Source organism: Panthera uncia (genome assembly GCF_023721935.1).
Source record: "Panthera uncia isolate 11264 chromosome C1 unlocalized genomic scaffold, Puncia_PCG_1.0 HiC_scaffold_3, whole genome shotgun sequence".
NCBI classification, from domain to species: domain Eukaryota; kingdom Metazoa; phylum Chordata; class Mammalia; order Carnivora; family Felidae; genus Panthera; species Panthera uncia.
This window is the reverse complement of record NW_026057584.1, coordinates 22,678,618-22,699,237: the sequence shown is the minus strand read 5'-3', so window position 1 is coordinate 22,699,237 and position 20,620 is coordinate 22,678,618. Positions and strand designations below refer to the sequence as shown.

Sequence of the window (20,620 nt, the reverse complement as noted above, 5' to 3'; positions counted from 1 at the left end):
AGTTATTCCAGTACCACATGGCAAAAAAGACTTTTCCCCATTGGTGTTCTTTGGTGCTTTTATACAAAATGAAATAGATATGGGGTTCCTGGGTGGCTCACTTGGTTAAGCAGCCAACTTCAGCTCAGGTCATGATCTCACAGTTTGTGAGTTCAAGCCCCACATTGGTCTCTGTGCTGGGGACTCAGAGCCTGAAGCCTGCTTCAGATTCTGTCTCCCTCTCTCTCTCTGCGCTTGCCCTGCTCACTCTCTCTTTCTCTCAAAAATAATAAACATCTAAAAATTGAAACAGCTGTGAAAGTGTGGGCCTATTCCTTATCTCTCTATTTTTTATGTTGAACTCTTTGTTCATTCTTATGCCAAAAGCATACTGTGTCTTCATTAACCTAGTTTTAGTCAGCCTTGAAGTCAGGTAGGATAAGTACCCCAAAGTTCTTTTCAAAAATTTTTAAACTATTCCAATTTCTTTATATTTCCTTAGAAATTTTAGAATCATCTTGTCTATTTCTACCAAAAAAAAGTTTGAGGTAACTGATTGTTATTGTGTTTAATTTATATATTAATTTAGGAATAATTTACATCTTAAGTATACTGTATCTTACAATCCATGAACACAGTATCTCACAATTTATTTATTGTTTAATTTCTGTTTGTAGTTTTCAGTATAGAAGTCGAAACTTATTGTTTTAAGTGTATTCTTAAGAATATTATATACTTTCATGCTTTGATAAACAGAATTGTTTTCTTTTTTTTTTTTAAAGTGTTTATTTATTTTGAGAGAGAGTGGGGTAGGAGCAGAGAGAGAGGGAGAGAGAGAATCCCAAGCAGGCTCCATGCTGTCAGCATAGAGTCTGATGAGGGTCTCGAACTCATGAGCTGTGAGATCATGACCTGAACTGAAAGTAAGAGTCAGATACCCTACACACTGCACCACCCAAGCTCCCCAAACAGAATTGTTTTCTTAATTTCATTTTCCAACCATTTACTGCTACAATAGAAAAATACAATTGGCTTTTGTACATTTAGCTTATATCCTGTGACATTGTTAATTTCACTCATTAGATGTAATCATTATTTTGTAGAGTTCTTAGGATATTTGACATAAACACTCATGGCATCTAGAGATAGAATTTTCTTCTTTCTTTACAATCTTTCTTCCTTTTATTTATTTTTCTTGTTTTATTGTACTTAGCAAGACCTCCAGTAAAATGTTGAATAGAAATTATGTGAATAGGAATTATTTGTTCCCAGTATTAGGTTAAAATATTGAATATTTCACCATGAAATATAATGTTAGTTGTAGTTTTTGTATAGATGCTCTAGTTTGCATCATGAATAGATGTTAAATTTTATCAAATTCTTTTCTATATTTACTGAAATGATCATATGATTTTTCTCATTTAGTCTCTTAATACAGTGAATGATAATTGATTTTTAAACGTTAAATCAATCCTGAATTTGTATATAACAAGCAACAAAAATAACATGATTGTGATGCATCATTCTTTTTATATATTGCAGGATAATATTAATAGTATTTTCAAAGGATATGAGACACAGTTATCTGTAATTTTATGCTCTATAAATTTTATTTATTTGTTTGTTTATGTATTTATTTTTGAGAGAGAGAGTGCATGAGCGGGGTAGGGGTATGGGGAGAGAGAGAGAGAATCTTAAACAGGCTTCACACAATGTAGAGCCTGATGCAGAGCTCGATCTCACAATCCACAACTGTGACATTATGACCGGAGCCAAATTAAGAGTCAGACACTTAACCAAGTCACCGAGGTTCCTCTGTTTATAATTTTGTATTGTGGTTATACTGTCTTTATGAAACCAGCAGGGGAGTATTTTCTGCTCCTCTATCTGATGAAACAGTTTGTATAGGATTATTTCTTCCTTAAATGTTTAATGAAATTCACCACTGAAACCATATAGTCACATAGCTTTCTTTGTGGGAGTATTTTTTTATAATAAATGTATATATATAATAGATGTAGTACTACTCATATATTATACTTAATTTTGTGTCAGTTTTTGTAAATTTTGTCTTTAAAGGCATTTGTCTGCTATATCTATGTTGTAGAATTTGTTGACATATTTTGGATCTTCTAATGTTGTACCACATGGTCCCAAGACACTGCTCATTATTTTTAATGTTTTTAGTTATTTGTTATTCAGATTAGACTATTTATATAATCTATTTTCCATCCACTTCCTTCCTTCAGTCTTTTCTTACTTCAGTCATCTCCATTCTGCTACTAATTCTATCTAGTGAATTTTATGTTTCAGATTGTATTTTTTATTACACAATTTCCATCTGTTTTTTTATATGGTTTCCACTTTTCTAATGAGATTGGACATTTTTATTGTATGTTGGCATATTTTCCTTTATGTCTTTGATCACAATTATTGTAGGTATTTTAGACTCCTTTGCTAGTTCCAACATCTAGGTCATCTTGGGTTTGTAGTCTGTTGACTTTTTTTTCTCTTAAGAATGAGTCACATGTTTTTTTTTTTTTCTTTGTATGTTGAATTGTTTTGGATTGTATCTTAAGTTTGCTTAATATATGTTGTAGATAGTCTAAATTCTGTTATTTTTTTCTCAACTGTGTTGATTCCTTTTGTATTAGAAGGCATTTTATTTGGATGAATTCAAACTACAAGGTCTATCTCCCCTGAAATTGGCCAGCAATTCAAATGTCACTTCAGTTGTTTTAACTATAGCTGAGCTACTTGGAGTCTGCCTTCTGCATGCTTTATTCAGGGGTCTGCCAGATATTGGTGTGGAACTTTTATATGCATGTGCGAATTCTTCCAAATTCTGACTTTCTTCTCAGTTTGCGCACACACACACCCACACCCACACACACACACACAAACACTTTTTAGTAGATATGATTTTACTTAAATTCCATTATTTATTTTTTATAAGGCTGCATGTTTTAATGTTTTATCCATTCCAATTTTGTAGACTGGGACCCCCCCCCTTTTGCTAAATTAAGAAAAATACATAACAAATCTTGAGCCACGTCCTTCTTCCCAGTGCTCACTTTTCTTAACTGTTTATCTTCCTGTTGGATTTTTTTGTTGTTGTTTCACTTTTCAGTACTTTCAAATGTGTGTGGCGTGTGTGTGTGTGTGTATGTGTTCGTGTGTTTAGTCTAAATTTGGTTGTTTTGATAGGGGAGATCCCAGAATGTATATTTGGATGTATTTTCTAAGAGCACTTCTGGGTTGTCCAGATGAGTTATCTACATAGAGAGCCAGAGAGTGTGTCTTAAGCAGTTCTCATTTTGACCAAACCTTTCTATGTCAGGAACAATAAGATGATTTTAAAATCCCTTTGTTGAAGAATTATGCCATTTTACCTAGATTATGTAATTTTTAATGTTTTAACACAAAGAAATAAAGTAAATTTATTTTAGCAGAGGATTAAACTATTCTGTTGTGATTCAGTAACTAAATGAGTAAATACTTATGATAAAGATTTTGTTCTGATTTGGGGCAATGTTATCTTTATACAAGAAGCAGATAAAATCACAGTCCATAACCCCAGGGGTAGAGGAATGTAATTTTGAAAAATTTTCTAAAATCTACTTAGTTTCCATTATAAGCCCCTGCCACCAGGTAGGGAAGTTAATTTTAGTCACTCAGCATCTTCACCATCCTTTTCCCAGGGGTTATTTTCACATTTTAGGGGGCTTATAGGTACCAAAGGAGAGAGAAAATTATTTAGTCCTTGGACTAATGGGAGAATTAAGGTCTATCTTCAGGGGAGTGAGATTGTAAGGTAGATAGGAACTGGAAGTGGAAAGGTAGAGAGTATCAGTTAATAATTTGGAATGCATCTTACCACACACATTTGGTACCTAATACTTATCATTTTCGCTATTCAAACAAAAGTAATAATCCAAATATTTCACAGAACTTCTTTTTCATTTATATGTTTATTAAATCACATTTTTCTTTTTTCTAACAATTTGAAGATAAAATCAGAGTATAAATATATTTGTACATGTACACTCCAGAGTTTAGCAGATTATATTCTAGTTACTTCATTTATAAGTCATGCCAAATAACTTGTTTTATGAGAGACCTGTATGCATTTTTGATGTAAAAATCAACAACAACAACAACAACAACAACAAAATGTTAGCAACATAGATGATATGTCTAATCCAAGACATAAAGCTGAATTATGAGACAAACATCTTTATAAGTAGATTTTTTTGGTTTTCTTCATGTTATTTTCAGTTATTTTCCTTATTTCCAACAACTTTTTATTTTTAACTGGATTTTATTTATTCCAGTATCCTATGTACTTTATTCAAGAAAGACTTCTCCAAACTATCCTTACCATGAGAGAATATAATGTGCTAAGAATCTAAATGGAAAATTTTAGAAATGAGGATAGGTAAATCAAAACTTTGGGAGTCAATTTTTTGAATGAATTTTTATGTTTAAAATGTGCCATATTTGGAATTTTTTTGAACTACCTAGATTTTATAATATAATTGATTTCACTTTAATGTGTACTTATTTTTTTTAAGTTTCAAGTACTTTGAAAAAGGTAGTCTTTTAGTATTACTTTAATAATATGATATTCTTGTTTCATTGACCAAGAAAAGATAGCTGCTACAGAACAAAATGAATCTCTTATGGTCCCTGTGCTATATATAAACTGGTCATCAAAATTTTTCTTAGGATAGTAAAATTTTGGGGTGCCTGGGTGGCTCAGCTGGTTGACCGTCCAACTTCAGCTCAGGTCATGATCTCACTGTCTGTGAGTTCAAGCCCCACGTCGGGTCTTTGCTGACAGCTCAGGGCCTGGAGACTGCTTTGGATTCTGTGTCTCCCTGTCTCTCTGCCCCTCCCCTGTTCATGCTTTGTCTCTCTCTCTCTCTCTCTCTCTCTCTCTCTCTCTCTCTCTCTGTCAAAAATAAATAAACATTAAAAAAAATTTTTTTTAAAGGATAGTAAAATTTTGAAAGAACCTTGTGAAATTAACTAAATTTTAACATTATATTATGTTGAACTGGCTGTGTTTCTTCTCTTTTCTATCAGTCTCATTATTTACTCTTAGCCTCCTCTCTAAAATGGGTGCAAGGTTAACTATGTGATCCTAAGATTTTCTCTGATTCCAAAAGTACTTGTTTATAATAAATAATTAAATAATAACAAACAGTGTTAAGTACAGTTAATAAGTATCAACATAATGTAGTGTTCACTGTGTAAATCTTTCTTTATAGTAATCATTTCTGACCTGCTATTGTGAATCAACAGAGTCTTGATGTTAAATTGTGCTTGTTGATCGAATAGTTCACTGAGGGCACAGGTGCAATGGCCCAACACATGCATAAATTTCACATTTGCATTTAAGCTCCCTGACTCAGCATAATCTCCCTATCTGACCTCTCTAGTGAATTCTTAATTACTTATCATTTGTCATTACCTTCTTTATATTGTTTGCATGGTTTGCAATAAATTCTGCATATCATGATATATGTGTGAATGTGTGACTATGTAGAAATGAAATCGTTTATGTTCGAAGCACTTGATAGAAGCATATGTTTTTATATCAGCCTTACAATTTCAGAGTACTTTTGCATACATGGGAGATCCTGCTTTATTTTATTGCATTGCTTTGCAAAACAACCTTGGCTGTTATACTTCAAGGTCTCAGGTGTTGAGTCATTAGCAGCTATGAAATAGATCAGAATTGCATTACAGCTGCACAGCTACAAACTAAGGATAATCCAAGATCTTTCAGGCTTAGCATCAGCATATGGACAACTCCTCAGTACTTGCCTGGAAAGAGAGTTAATTTGGGAATTTTGAACTAAATTCCCTCAGGATGACTTCTCCAAATGATTTTTAACTTCTGTAATGCAAACAAAAAAGCATGTGAAAATAAGCAGTGTTCAGTTAAAACAGAGAACAACAACACAGACATTTGTGCCAACATCTTGCAAAATTGGTCATTTTATAAAGAATTGTATTTTAACATATTTGATTACTACTTGCATTCACTTGGGGAATATTTACTTCACTGACATCCTGGGTACAATGAAGGTAATAATATTCATAGACCTGAACAATTTATCAGCATTTTTAAGTCTTTACTTAAAAATTAAGTGTAAAGTGGCTTTTATCAGAATTAGAAACAAGAAACTGAGTTGCAAAATATTTAAATTACAGAAGTGTACATGACTGAACTTTTGAAATCACCCCCTAACTTTTCTTTTTGCTTAAGTCTTCTCCCTAACTATCCTCCCACTATATCCCTGATATCCATGCTCTTAGTAACCAAATGTATTTGGGGGGAAATCAGATCAAGTATTCCATATAAAATCCTAGAATAATTACTCTTGTATCTGGAATGTATTAAAAATGTCTCCGTGGCCTCTGAGAACTTTCATGAGAGTTTCTACCTCATGGATGTCATCTCAATCCACTCCTTCCTCTACATTTCAGTCACACTGATTTGCACATATCAAATGGATTTCTGCTGTGGTTGCTAATCACTTTGCCTAGAATTCCCTGTCCCTGCCCGTGGATCTTCCAATGATTTTTTCAGAGCAGTGATAGGTTTACAAAAGAAATGGGAGGAAAGCACAGAGAGTTTGCATATATTCCCTCTTCCTCCACTCTTCCGCCGTACCTCCTTTAGTTTCCTCTATTATTAACATCTTGCTTTAGTATGGTATGTTTGTTATAACTGATAAACGGATATTGGTGCATTATTAACTGAAGTCCATAGTTTGCATTAGAGTCCACTCCTTCTGTTGTATGATTTTATGTTTTTTTTTTGACTTATACATAATGTCATGTATCTGTCTTAACAGTATACTATAAAATAGATTCATTGCTCTAAAATTCCCCCATGTTTCACCTATTCATCCTTTCCTGCCTCCTCTCAAGCCTTTGGCAACCACTGATCTTTTTACCATCTCCATAGTTGTGGTTTTAGAGCATCATATAGTTGGAATTGTATAGTATGTGGGCTGTGGAGACCAGCTTCTTTCACTTAGTAGTATGCATTTAAGGTTCTTCCATATCTTTTCATGGCCTAACAGCTCATTTCTTTTTATTCCTGAATAACATTTCCTTCTCTGGATGTACCACAGTTTGTTTCTCCATTCACCTATTAAAGGATATCTTAGCTGCCTCTGTGTTTTGGCAATTATAAATAAAGCTGCTATAAACATCCATATGCAAGATACTGTGTAGACATAAGTTTTCAAATCCTTTGGGTACATACCAAGGAACACAATTGCTAGATCATATGGTAAGAGTATGTTTAGTTTTATAAATGTCTTCTAAAGTATCTGTACTGTTTGGCATTCCCATCAGCATAGAATGAGAGTTTCTGGTTCACCCACATCTTTACCAGCATTAGCTGTTGTCAACATTGTGAATTTTAACCAGTCCAATATGTGCATGATAGTATCTCATTGTTTTGTTTGTAACTTCCTGGTGGCATCGATATTGAGCACCTTTTCATATGCTTTTTGTCATCTATATATCTTTCTTGGTGGGTCTCTGCAGATCTTTTGCCCATTTCTTAAATTAGGTTCTTTGTGTTCTTACTGTTGATTTTTCAGTTCTTTGTAATGTTTGGATACAAGTCCTTTCTGTAATAGTTTTCCAAGTATTTTCTCTCAGACTGTGATTTATTTTTTTTATTCCCTTAAAATTCCATTCACAGAGCAGAGGTTTTTTTTTTTGTTTTTTTTTTTTTTCATTTTAATGAAATTCAACCTATCAATTTTTTTCTTACATGGATAGTCCTTTTGGTGTTGTATCTAAAAGTCATCACCAAACTCAAAGTCACCTAGGTTTGCTCCTGTGTTATATTCTAGAATTTCCATTTTTTAACTTTACATTTAAGTTTATGATCTATTTTGAGTTAATTTTTGTGGATATTCTAATGGATTTTTACAACTCCTTCTCCTCATTTGTATTCTCCTTTTAATGTCACTCCCTCAAAGAGGCCTTTTCTGATCACATTAGTTAAAGCAGTCTTTCATAACCAGTTACTGACTAACCTGCTATTTGCTTTTTTCCCTAGCATTATCATTATCTAAAATCATATTGTCCTTTATTAATTTGCATGTTTACTTTCTCTTTGTGTATAATGTAAGTTCCAAGACTCAGTCCATCTTGTTGAGTACTCTATCCTTAGTAACTAACACAATGTTTGGTACATATTAAGGGTTTGCAAATATTTGGTAAATGAACAGGAAATAACTAAACTCACAAGCACATCATAAAAATGTTGAAGACCTTGACTGAGTGCCTTTATAATTACAAGGATAGAAAATTTATGGAAATGAAAAAAGAAAGTCCAGAAAAGGAATCAAGATTAGAATAAAAGTATAGCTATTTTGTTTACTCTGCCTGTAACATATATTAAGCCCAGCTAAATCTAGAATATGGTCCACAAGAAGAATATGACTCTTAGGGAAATTAAATGATTTGCATGCAAGTGTTTAGAGTTCCTGGTCAAGTTGCCAATAGACTATTTTTGGAGAAGATATATTCAGTCATTTTGAACTGTCAATAGAAGACTCAGATAGATTACTTCTCCTTTCTACAAAATGCATATCAGCTCCTACTAATTTTAGTTGAAGTTCTATTAAGCAAATAATGGAAAAAAATGTATTTGTAATATGAGTTCAATTAAATGATAAATTATCTAGTTTTCTCTTATATAGAAAAATAATCATGTGACCCAATCTTTTTATAGCTTCTACTGAATCTTAGAAAAAACCAAAACCAAAGAGACTTCAAATCATATCCTTAGCTGTTGATGGGCCATTGTGTAAGGATTTCTTGAGTTTTGAAAGCATATGTAGTCATATTTACCTGCAATAGACTAGGATGAGTGCTGGTTTAAACTAGAGTCATTATCATAAAAGTACTAATGTATCTGTTGGGATTGTTTAGTCATCTATCATTTGAATCTTTCTCATCATTTTTTATAGTGCATGACCCATAAAAAAGAAAAATCCATATTATTTTGGTCTTTTCTACTGAGTGATTATTAGTCACTCAGCACATGTTTATGAAAGAAGTAAGGGAGAAATATTTATCTTTTTATTGTTTAATCAAGCACATTATATTAAACAATAGTTTTTGGGCAAACTGCTATATAACAAAAATGACTCTAAGCACTGTGGTGGTTACCAAGAAACATATAACAATAGTTCTGCATTCAAGAAGCTTACTGTCTTTTTGGAGAAATAAGATTCAGTTACTTAAATATTAAAAGGAAATACCAAAAGTGATTTAAAAAAATACTTGCCAATTTATTTAGCACTTTAAATGGACTAATAGCCTTCATATTTATTATTTTATTCTCATAGTAATTTTTGAAGATGTCATTACAGTGATTTTTTTTTTTAACTGGGCAAAATAAGATACAAAGAGAATAAATGACATCTGCCCAAAGTCCTTAAGTTGTAGAGCCAGGACTGAATCAAAGCCAGATTGTAATCTTTATGAAGGCAGAAATTATATCTATCTATCTATCATCCATCTATCTATCTATCTATCTATCTATCTTTCTATCTATCTATGATCTATACTAAGCAGTGTGTAGATCAGAACCTGGTACAGTGTGGTTGCTAAATAAATATTTGCTGACTAAATATAGAACTTAAGTTTTATACACTAACATTCTGTCCAAATAATTCTGCAACTCCTGGATGTATTATGGACTCTATTGTATTTTAGTTTTATCTATTTTAGTATTAGTGGTTTGCCTGTAATGAGTGTTCAGTAATGTTAAATAATGGGCAAAATATTCTACATTCAAGCCATGCATCAGAATAAAAGAGAGAAAAGAGTTTACTAACTGTTTTCAAGGACACTTAATGAACGAAAATATATATACTTGAGTAGAATATTACAGTGTGGATAGGAGATGGAAAGAAGGGGAAGGGCAATTCTAGTGGAAAATGATATAGGAACAATCATATAATTCCAAGGCTTAATGTCTTATCTTCCTGAGCCTGGAAAGAAGGAAGTCTCATTGGTACTGAAAATAGATAAGTGGCATTTGTATTTATTCTAAAAGTAAACAATGGAGAAATTATGGCTTAATATGAGGAAAGGCAGCAAGAGTTTGAAGAATGTATGTTTGTGTATATTCTTCGTTATGTATTATGTGCCATTAGATACACCATTAGCTTCTAGGTTTCTGCACTGATACATGCCATGAGTGCAAGAACAGTATAGAATTTCTTTTCCTATTCTATTCAGCAGTAATTTTATTTTTAAAGCAAGAGAGTGCTACATGTAAATGTTACTAATTTCTTTGAAATTTGTGATCCAACACATTAACTCTACTTATTACTTTCATGCCTACAATTTGGTAACTTGTCATTAAAATGATAGAACCAATCCTAAATGTTGCATTTAATAATTATTTGCCAGATTTTTAATTTATAGAAAGAAATATGGTGCTGTTACAAATACAACCACTGGGAATTGCCTTTTTAATAAGATATCTTTTGGGAACAATTTGGAAATTTTAAAAATCCACTTTATATTTTGAATTGTAATGATGGACATTTATGTTCCTAGGGTATCCATGCAATACATACAGTAAAATAAACTTGTTGTTTCAGTTTAAACAAATATGGATATCCTAACTAGTTAGCATATCATAATAAAAAGAACTGGATAATATGGTCTTCCTGAAGAGAAATGACATTTAAAAATTTTTTAACTTGTTTTATTTTTTATTTTTTTTAATTTACATCCAAATTAGTTAGCATATAGTGCAACGATGATTTCGGGAGTAGATTCCTTAGTGCCCCTTACATTTAGCCCATCCCCCCTCCCACAACCCCTCCAGCAACCCTCAGTTTGTTCTCCATATTTATGAGTCTCTTCTGTTTTGTCCCCCTCCCTGTTTTTATATTATTTTTGCTTCCCTTCCCTATGTTCATCTGTTTTGTCTCTTAAAGTCCTCATAGGAGTGAAGTCATATGATTTTTTTATAAAGCATTATTACATTAATAATATTTTTAGAGAAAAAACTAAATTACGCAGTTTGATCCCACCCTCCAAACACACTAATTATTTTTTTTGTTTTAGACTATTTCTTTTACTCTTTAGACACGTGCCTGTTCCTTGCATGATTATACTGGCTGGAATTAATGATAATCACCTGTGTGTACACTAATGTGTGTGTTTTGCTTAAATAAATCTACTATTTAGTTAAATGTCTATATTTTCTGTAGAATGCATTTGTATTTAATGCAGGAAAATTAGTACACATTTGACTTTAAAAACTATTTCAATCCACTCTACACCAAACTACAAATTGTAATGGCATAAGAATTATCACATGCATTTTATTACCCTAATCTATTTTTTGGAGGGGGTAGGGTGGTAAAATACATGTCATGTAGCTGTTAGAGGACTTTTTTTTAGGTACCTAAAAAGAAACTTTTCATTCAAGAGAAAATAATTGCAACAAAGGGAAAGTCTGTTAGAAAAGTCTACCTCAAGCACTTAAGCTGAAACCAAAAGTCCAAATATTGACCTCTGAATGATGAGAGGATCTCTTATCCTCTATTTGCTTTAAAATTAACACTTGGTAAAGAAGTTTATCCTGAAGTGTTTGTTTAAGGGTCGATGTCACTCCTGATCAAGATCCTGTAATGAATTAGTATAAGAGATAGAATTTGGAAAAGAGAAAAGAAAATGTCTTTTGATTTTCAGGTCCACTATTATCGAATATTTAGTTTCTTTTTTACCCCGTATTAGTCTCTAAATCCCTATGAGAACCGTCATATTCATTTCAGTATCCCTCAGAACACCAGGTACAATATCTTGCATGCAAAAATGTACTGAATTGAATAACCTTCCAATGGAGTCTACTGATCTATATAAATATTCAATTGGCAGATTAGACTTGAAATGATAGTGTTATTGAACGTTGGCTGCCTCTTACAACTGCTCAGTTAATCCATTTGCATAGCCTTTGTTCAGGTGTTTTACAGTTTAGAACTTCATATTGGACCGTAATCCTAACATATTTTAAAAGTAAAAATGAAGCCTTTTTGGGGTATTTTTGATTTTCATAACAAGTGTGATATTAAACCTATTTGTTGATAAAATGGAAGAAGTATCTTGGGATATGAATTTTTTCCTGGATGCCAGTTTGAGCATTCTGTCATTCTCTGCTTACAACATATTATATTTTTTTATAAAACCAAATGTCTCAAAATGGTACACATGAGCTTCTGTGTTATAGCTCCTGACTACATGTTTATCTTTACCTCCAAGCAACCAACCTCTTTCAGCTTATTGTGCTTCAATAATACTAGTTGTCTTTCTGTTCCTAGAAGATCTCAATTCTATGACATCTTAGGACTTTTCATTTGCCTTCAGCAATGAAAGCCTGGAATGCTTATCCTTTGATTAGTCCCATTATCAACTCCATAGTCCTACAGGTCTTAGATCAAATATCCTACTATCCAAGAGATGTTTTCTGACCACTTTATCTAAAGTAGCTCCCCACCAAAATTTTTACTGTTATAGTGCCTTTTTATTTCTGTCATAAGACTTATCACAATGATGATCATAGTCATTGGCTATCTTCTCTAACAAGTGTAAATTCCATGAGTACAGGAACCTTTTTCAAACTTTTTATCCTGATATAACTTTTTATCTGCTATATCAATGGTACAGAACACAGTACCTTATAGACAGTAAGAATGTAAATAAATAAGCAAATATTTGCTGTAGAAGTATAGCATTTTAATATAAGAAAAAACTTTATTTGAAAAGTGAAGCATAATTCTGCATTTTTGTTTGTTTAAAACCAAGTACTAGTTAGTATTTCACATTGTGAGCCAGCCAAACTATTATTGTTTGAACAATTGATACTCTGAGATACATGAAGCTAGGAAATTTTCCAAAGCTAATGATAGGGATGAAAAAGAGATCTGTGTATTTTGTCTTTATTTATGGAAAAAATAACTAAATTTGTTTTTATAATTTTTAATTGTAGATAGGTACCTTGTGATATGAAGTATTTCAAGTTATATATCTATATTGATTTTAATAATTAGTTTGAGCAAAAGTTCATAAATTTGGAAGTTTGTTGGAAAGTTGTTACTTTATAGAGTTGAAAGAAAATGATTACTTCAAACAATATATTGAAACCTTATTAAAATAAGTCCTAGGAGACTGAAAAAAATGAGAAATTACAGCAGGATTTTGTTTTATATGAATTTAATTGAGCTTAACAAGCCTAAAGGTTGAACTTTGAAGAGTTTTCACCATGTATGTGATTCTCAGAGTATCTATCCCACTTCAAAGAAACTCAGTGAGAATAATTTCATAGAAAATAAGGAAATTTGTGATCTTAATACACAATGCTATAATACTGACAGTATTTCATAGACATGCTGATTATTTCTTGATTTTCTTTGAAAATTTTATATCATACTGTATCATTTCTGTCTGTATATATTTTTAAATTATAACCCATGCTTGACAATTTGCCTTTCTTAATGTGAACAGGGCATGTAACTGTCGGTCTTCTTTTGCTTAAGATAGAGAGATTGTGGGGAACCTGGATGGCTCAGTTCGTTAAGCATCTGCCTGGATTTCAGCTCAGATCATAAATTCACAGTTTTCTATTGGTGCAGAACCTGCTTGGGACTTTCTCTCCCTTCTCCCCCTCACCGCCAGCCACACACATGCTCCCTTTTTTTCTCTTTCTCTCAAAATAAATTTTAGAGAAAAGATAGATTGTATCAGTAAAATCAGCTAAGGTGATACTGATAGTTTTTCTAGATGTAATGAAAATATAAAATTATCTAAATAACTTACAGAACTTGGTATTTTCCTAAGAAGCACCATCTTTGGGTGACGCTTATTCTTTGATAAATAAATTGAGGAACCAAAAAGAGGCAAAGATGAAAATTTTCAACTTTCAATTATTTTCTACTAAGTTCATACTTTATTTGAGGTTTTGCTAAAATTCATACATACAAATCCCATTTTTCAAATAAAATAATTTATTTTAATTTCTTTGAATGTTTCCATTTTAACCTAGAATTTAAGTTTGAAACAGTGTCATTTCAAACTTCAGGAAACAAAATTTATCAACTAGTGAGAAAATGCTACATTTTGACCCAAATGTGGAACCGTGATTATGAGAATTATTGTGAGCAATTCATTTAAACACTACTTTTTTCTGTATCATATTTTATGCACTTTTGCATAGTTCTTGTTTTGAGAGTTGTATTTGACTTACCTTTCCAACTAAGATAGAGAAACAGTGATTGAATTTATGCTCCTGCCTGAAATAATAACTATAACAACACCAACAACATACAGACAAAATGTACGGCACAAACATTTTCAAGACACTGGACATTGAGCAATGAAGTACAGTGATCCCAGAGAAATAATAAACAAAGTGATCCCTACATTTGCATTAACTTATTACCCTGTGCAAGTTTTTAGTTCACAACTCAAAGAAGAAGAGCCTAGATGGAACTTGGTGAATTCTGTAAGGTCAGGATATGGAAGTGAATTTAGGAATATCAAGGCTTTCAGAATTCACAGAATACAGTTCTGAAGAGGAGATAGATAGATATACAGAGAACCCCAGAAATTTTCACAGGGTAAGCATTCATCAAAGAATTGAGAAAGCAGTTCATGTGAGGAAACAATATGAGGCAAAGGAGTCGTCTGAGAAAATTTAAGTGTTGCCAATATGCACACAGAGTTAATAACACCTGTTTCTACCAGTCACACTGGAAAATCTCAAAATCCATGGAGCATTAAGTAGGGCATTTAGGAGGATTTGCTTCAGTGGTAAGGAATAATTAGAACTAGACTAAATGCTGCTCTGATTCAGATTAATAAATATTAAAATCAGGAACCAAAAAGATTAAATTATTTCCAAGTGACTTAATTACATCCCAGAACAAAGCTGAAGAATATTTACAAGAATATTTTAATGTCTAACACTTAAGAAGGTAATATTCACAATGTCTAGCTTTCTTATCAAAGATAACCAGACATAAAAAGAAGCACAAAAGCACACCTACTATTAGGAGGAAAAAAAATCAACTGAAACCAACATAGAACTGACACAGATGTTAGAAGTAGCAGAGATTTAAAAACCTATTGTGAGGGGTGCCTGGGTGGCTCAGCTGGTTGAGCATATGACTTTGGCTCAAGTCATGATCTTATGGCTCATGAGTTCGAGCCCTGGATTGGGCTCTGTGCTGAGAACTCAGAGCCTGGAGCCTTCTTCAGATTCTGTGTCTTCGTCTCTCTCTGCCCCTCCTGAAGCCCCTCCCCCTTTTTCAAAAGTATATAAACATTAATAAAATTAAAAACTTATTGTGCAACCATATGTTCAAAATGTTAGGCAGATACACAGAAGCTTTACGAGAGACCCAAATCAAAATGCTAGATATAAAAACTACAATTTCTAAGGTGAAAAATCAACTGGATGGGATTAATGAAAATTTATATATGGCAAAAGAAAAGTATGTTGAAACCAAAGACATAGCAATAGAATTGTCCCAAATGACACACAAACAGAAAAGAGAATTTGTTGACCAAGGCATCATTGAAATCTGAGACAACTTTCAAGTAGTATAATGTACATGTATTTGGAGTCCCTAAAAGAAATGTAGGGAAAGCAAAATATATTTGAAGAAATAATGTCCAAAAATTTTCAAAATATGATGACCAACAAATCAGTGTACTCCAAACACAAAACTACACCAGTGCATATCATATCAAAGTGTTCCTGATAAAGAGAACATTTTAAAGCAGAAAAAAACCCATATTATGTAAAGGGAAACACAATTAAGGATTATAGAAAACTTATTGTCAGAAATGGTGTGAGGAGACACTGGAGAAACATCTTTAGAGTGTTAAAAAATATCCTCAAAATTGAAAGCAAAGTAATGACTTTTTCCATTATACATAATGGAAATGATAGAAGATAGGATATATATACATAAAAAAGAAAGAAATAGCACCAGTAATGGCAACTATAAAGTAAATATGTAAGATTTTTTTCTTGGTATTCCATTTTAGGACCTAAGGACAAAGTAAAACAGTGTATTGTGGGATACAGAACATGCATATGAAGAAAATGTGTGACAATAATAATGTAAAGGCCAAGAGAATTGTAAGGTTTTTGTACTATATGTGTAAGTGTTAAATCCTAAAGCATCCCCAGACAACAAACAGTTTTAGAATAAGCCAGCAAAGGAAATAAAATATAAACATAACAGATATTTAATTAATTTAAAAGAAGGAAGAAAAAATGACAAGGGGAATGAAAAGCAGATAGTAAGATAGAAAGCAAATAAGTTTATAGACTTAAGCCTGACATATCAATAATCACATTAAACACAAATGGTCTCAATACAATTAAAAATCAGTGATTATAGATCCTTTTGTAGTTCATAAGCGTGATGATTGGGTGTTCATGATGTTGTGTGATATGTGGCACCCTTATATCTTGTTACGATGTCAGCACATTACCCATCTGACGTGAAAAAAAAATCAGTGATTATAAGATTGAATTTAAAAAAGGCCGAAACTAGGGGTGCCTGGGTGGCCCAGTCAGTTGAGGTCATGATCTCATGGTCTGTGAGTTCGAGCCCCGTGTCAGGCTCTGTGCTGACAGCTCAGAGCCTGGAGCCTGCTTCGGATTCTGTGTGTGTGTGTGTGTGTGTGTGTGTGTGTGTGTGTGTCTCTCAGCCCCTCCCCCACTCATGCTCTTGCTCTCTCTTTCTCTGTCAAAAATAAATAAACATTAAAAAAATAAATAAAAGAAAAAAATAAAAAATAAAAAAGGACGAAACTATATTCTCTATATAAGAAAACTTAGAGATGCAAATCATTAAAAGTAAATAGTTGGAAAAGGATAAACCATGCTAACACTAATCAAAAGAATGCTGGTAACATTAATGTCAGACAAAGTAGCTTTCAAAATATAGCATCATGTCACTTTATAATAATGTTAACAAATAAAATCTGTTAATAAGTAATTTTTAAAAAACATTATAATCCTAAATGTTTTTAAACTGAATCATATAGCTTCAAAATACATGGCGCAAAAGCTGATAAATATAAATCCACAATTATATTTGGAAAGATAAATATGCTTTTCTGAATAACAGAACCAGAATTGCCAGATAGAAACACAATAAAGACATAGGAGACCTGAACGGTACCAACCAACTTGACCCAATTGATCTTTACAGAATACTCAAACTCTAAACAGCATAATCCATGTTCATTTCAAGTGTAGATGAAGCATGTAAGATAGATCACATCTTGGGCAACAAAAATAAGTTTCAATGATTTTATTTATTCTATTTTAATTTACCTTATTTTATTTGAAAGAGAGAGTGTGTGTGTGTGTGTGCATGAGCATAGGAGGGGCAGAGAGAAAGGGAGAGAGAATCCCAAGAAGGCCCCACACCCAGCACGGAGCCTAAAGTAGGACTCCATCTCATCACCACGAGTTCATGACCTGAGATGAAATCTATAGTCAGATGCTCAACCAGCGGAGCCACCCTGGCTCTCCAAATCTCAATGATTTTTAAATGATTCAAGTCATACAAAGTATTTCACTGACTGAAATGGAATTAAATTATAACTCATTCAGTCCCCAAATATTTGGAAGGCAAATAATCCATGGTTCAAGGAATCCAAAAGGGAAATAATAAAGTACTTTGAAATGAATGACAGTGAAAAACAAACATATCAAAAGCTATTGGATGCCACTAAAGCAGAACTTTGAGAGGAATTTATAGCACAAAATGATATTACAAAAGACAAAAATCGCTCAAATGAACAACCCCAGCTTTCACTTTAAGAATCCAGAAGACATGAGAATTAAACTTAAAATGAATAGAAGAAAGGATATAAGGCTAGGTGGAGTTAAGGTGATGGAATAGTAGGACTTTATGTTTGCCTCGTCACTTGAATACAGCTAGATAATTATCAAATCATTGTGAACAAGCAGGAAATTTGAGGACTGAGAGGACAAATTGCACAACTAGAGGGAGAAAAGGGGCCACATCATGGAATGTAGGACGTACAGAGACATGATTTGGGGGAGGAAATAATCACAGGTGCTATGGAGAGGAGGGAGCCCTGATCACAGAAAGGAGAGAGAGGGGAGAGAGGGAAAGCAGCATGCAGGAGATTGCACAAGAAAAACACTTTGCCAAAACCATTGACTGGGAAAACAAGATGGGATGATTATTGCATTTTTACAAGCTGCAGAGCTGGAAGTTTGAAGTTTTTGAAGTCAGCACCATTGCCAGGGTCAAGCCTGGCAGGCTCATTGATGCTCCCATGGAGGAGGCCAGAGGCCCGGGAGAGGACAGCATACTCTGAGGATTCCCTGAGTTGCACTAGGAGAGAAGTTCCCCTTCTTGGAGTGCATTTGGGAGAGGTGACATTGCCTCTTGGGGACAAAAGAGTCAGCAGGCCCCAGTGAGCTCCCACATTCATAAACATAGAAGTAGAGACACCTGCTGAGGACAGATAACCTGGACACCAGCTTTTTGCTATGCTTTACCATAAAATCCAAGCCCCTGTGCAGTTGTGTAACTGCTTTTCTTGGACAAACTGGCACCACACAGAGTGTGGCAAGACCCTCCATAGAGGATAAGTGTGGGTCCCCATCATGCCAGGTCCCTGAAATTTGGTTTTGAAACCCAGCCATGCACCTGAGATAAAACACAGGATTACTGAACTGCCAGGAGGAGAGACAGCTTGGACACTGATAGGGTGAGAACAGAGATCTGATGTACGCCTGGGACACAAGAAGAGAGGTTATTCACTCTTCTATGAGTGCTTCCTGAATAATGGCAGGCATGAACTCCTATCTCTGGGGACTAGAGCAGGCCATCGCAATATTTCACCCCTCCCATCAGCAAGGACACACTTTAGTGATCCACATAGCACACACAGTGTAGGTTTGAGCCTCTTACACCAAGCCCCACCCCCATGCACTCTGCAGGTGCCTTTTTTATTTGGGATGTGTGATTGGAGCCAGACAAGAGCAGGCACCTCCCCCAAAGACCAGTACAAACCCTTGCATACACCAGGTCTGCTGATCATAGAATGCTCTAGTGGAAATAGGACCAGACACAGGCTTTCCTAACACACAAAGACAGAGACCTGGATAAAATGCCAAGACAGAGGAATTAAAGAACAAGAAGAGGCTACAGCCAGAGAGCAAATCAAAACAGATATAAGTAATATGTCTGAACCAGAATTTAAAACAATAATTATAAGGATACTAGCTGGGTTTGTGAAAGGCATAGAAGATGCCAGGAAGTCCCTCACCACAGAGACAAAGGACCTAAAAACTAGTCAGCTCAAAAAAAAAAAAAAAAAATACTTTAACCAAAATGCAAAAACAACTGAATGTAATGACTACATGGATGGGAGAAGCAGAATGAATAAGTGGTATAGAAGATAAAATTATGGAAAATAATGAAGTTAAAAAGAAGAGGGAAAGAAAAATATTGGATGGCTAATGTAGACTTAGAGAACTCAGCAACTCCATAAAGCATAATAACATTTGTATCATAGGAATCCCAGAGGAAAAAGAGAGGGAAAAGGGGGCAGAAGGTTTGTTTGAATAAATTAAAGCTGAAAATTTTCCTAATCTGGGAAGGAAACAGATATCCAAATCCAGGAGACACAAAGAACTCCCCTCAAAACTGATCAACAAAAGTCGGCCTATGTCAAAACATATCATTGCAAAATACAGAGATAAGGAAAAAATCCTGAAAGAAGCAAAGGAAAGAATCTCTAAACTGCAAGGGAAGACAAATCACATTACAGAACATCTTTCCACAGAAACCTGGCAGGCCAGAAGGGAGTGGCATGATTATTCAATGTGCTAAGTGGGAAAAATATACAGCCAAAAATACTTTATCCAACAAGGTTGTCATTCAGAATAGGAGAGATAGTTTCCTAGACAAACAAAAAGTAGAGTTTGTGACACCTAAACCAGCCCTGTATGAATATTAAAGGAGATTATTTGAGTGGGAAAGAAAAACCAAAAGCAACAAAGACAAGTAAAGAACAGAGAAAATCTCCAGAAGCACTGACTTTTTATAGGTAATACAATGGGACTAAATTCATAACTGTCAATAATAACTCTGAATGTGAATGGACTAAATTCTCCAATTAAAAGACATAGGACATCAGAATGGATAAAAAAAAAATACCCATGCATATGCTGCCTAGAAGAGACTCTTTTTTATTTTATTTTATTTTATTTTATTTTATTTTATTTTATTTTAATTTTATTTTATTTTATATTTTTCAATACATGAAATTTATTGTCAAATTGGTTTCCATACAACACCCAGTGCTCATCCCAAAAGGTGTCCTCCTCAATACCCATCACCCGTCCTCCCCTCCCTCCCACCCCCTATCAACCCTCAGTTTGTTCTCAGTTTTTAAGAGTCTCTTATGCTTTGGCTCTCTCCCACTCTAACCTCTTTTTTTTTTTCCTTCCCCTCCCCCATGGGTTTCTGTTAAGTTTCTCAGGATCCACATAAGAGTGAAAACATATGGT

The 20,620-nt window shown here is 33.7% G+C and overlaps 1 protein-coding gene and 1 non-coding gene across 3 annotated transcripts in view; both read left to right on the top strand.

The window, feature by feature from the left end:
• Positions 1–20,620, top strand: part of SPAG16 (sperm associated antigen 16) — a 1,017,964-nt gene that overhangs the window by 871,286 nt on the left and 126,058 nt on the right. The gene's annotated exons all lie outside the window — the stretch shown is intronic.
• On the top strand, positions 16,455–16,558 carry LOC125912022 (small nucleolar RNA U13). The gene has a single exon (XR_007454589.1). It is a non-coding gene; the product is annotated as a small nucleolar RNA U13 (small nucleolar RNA).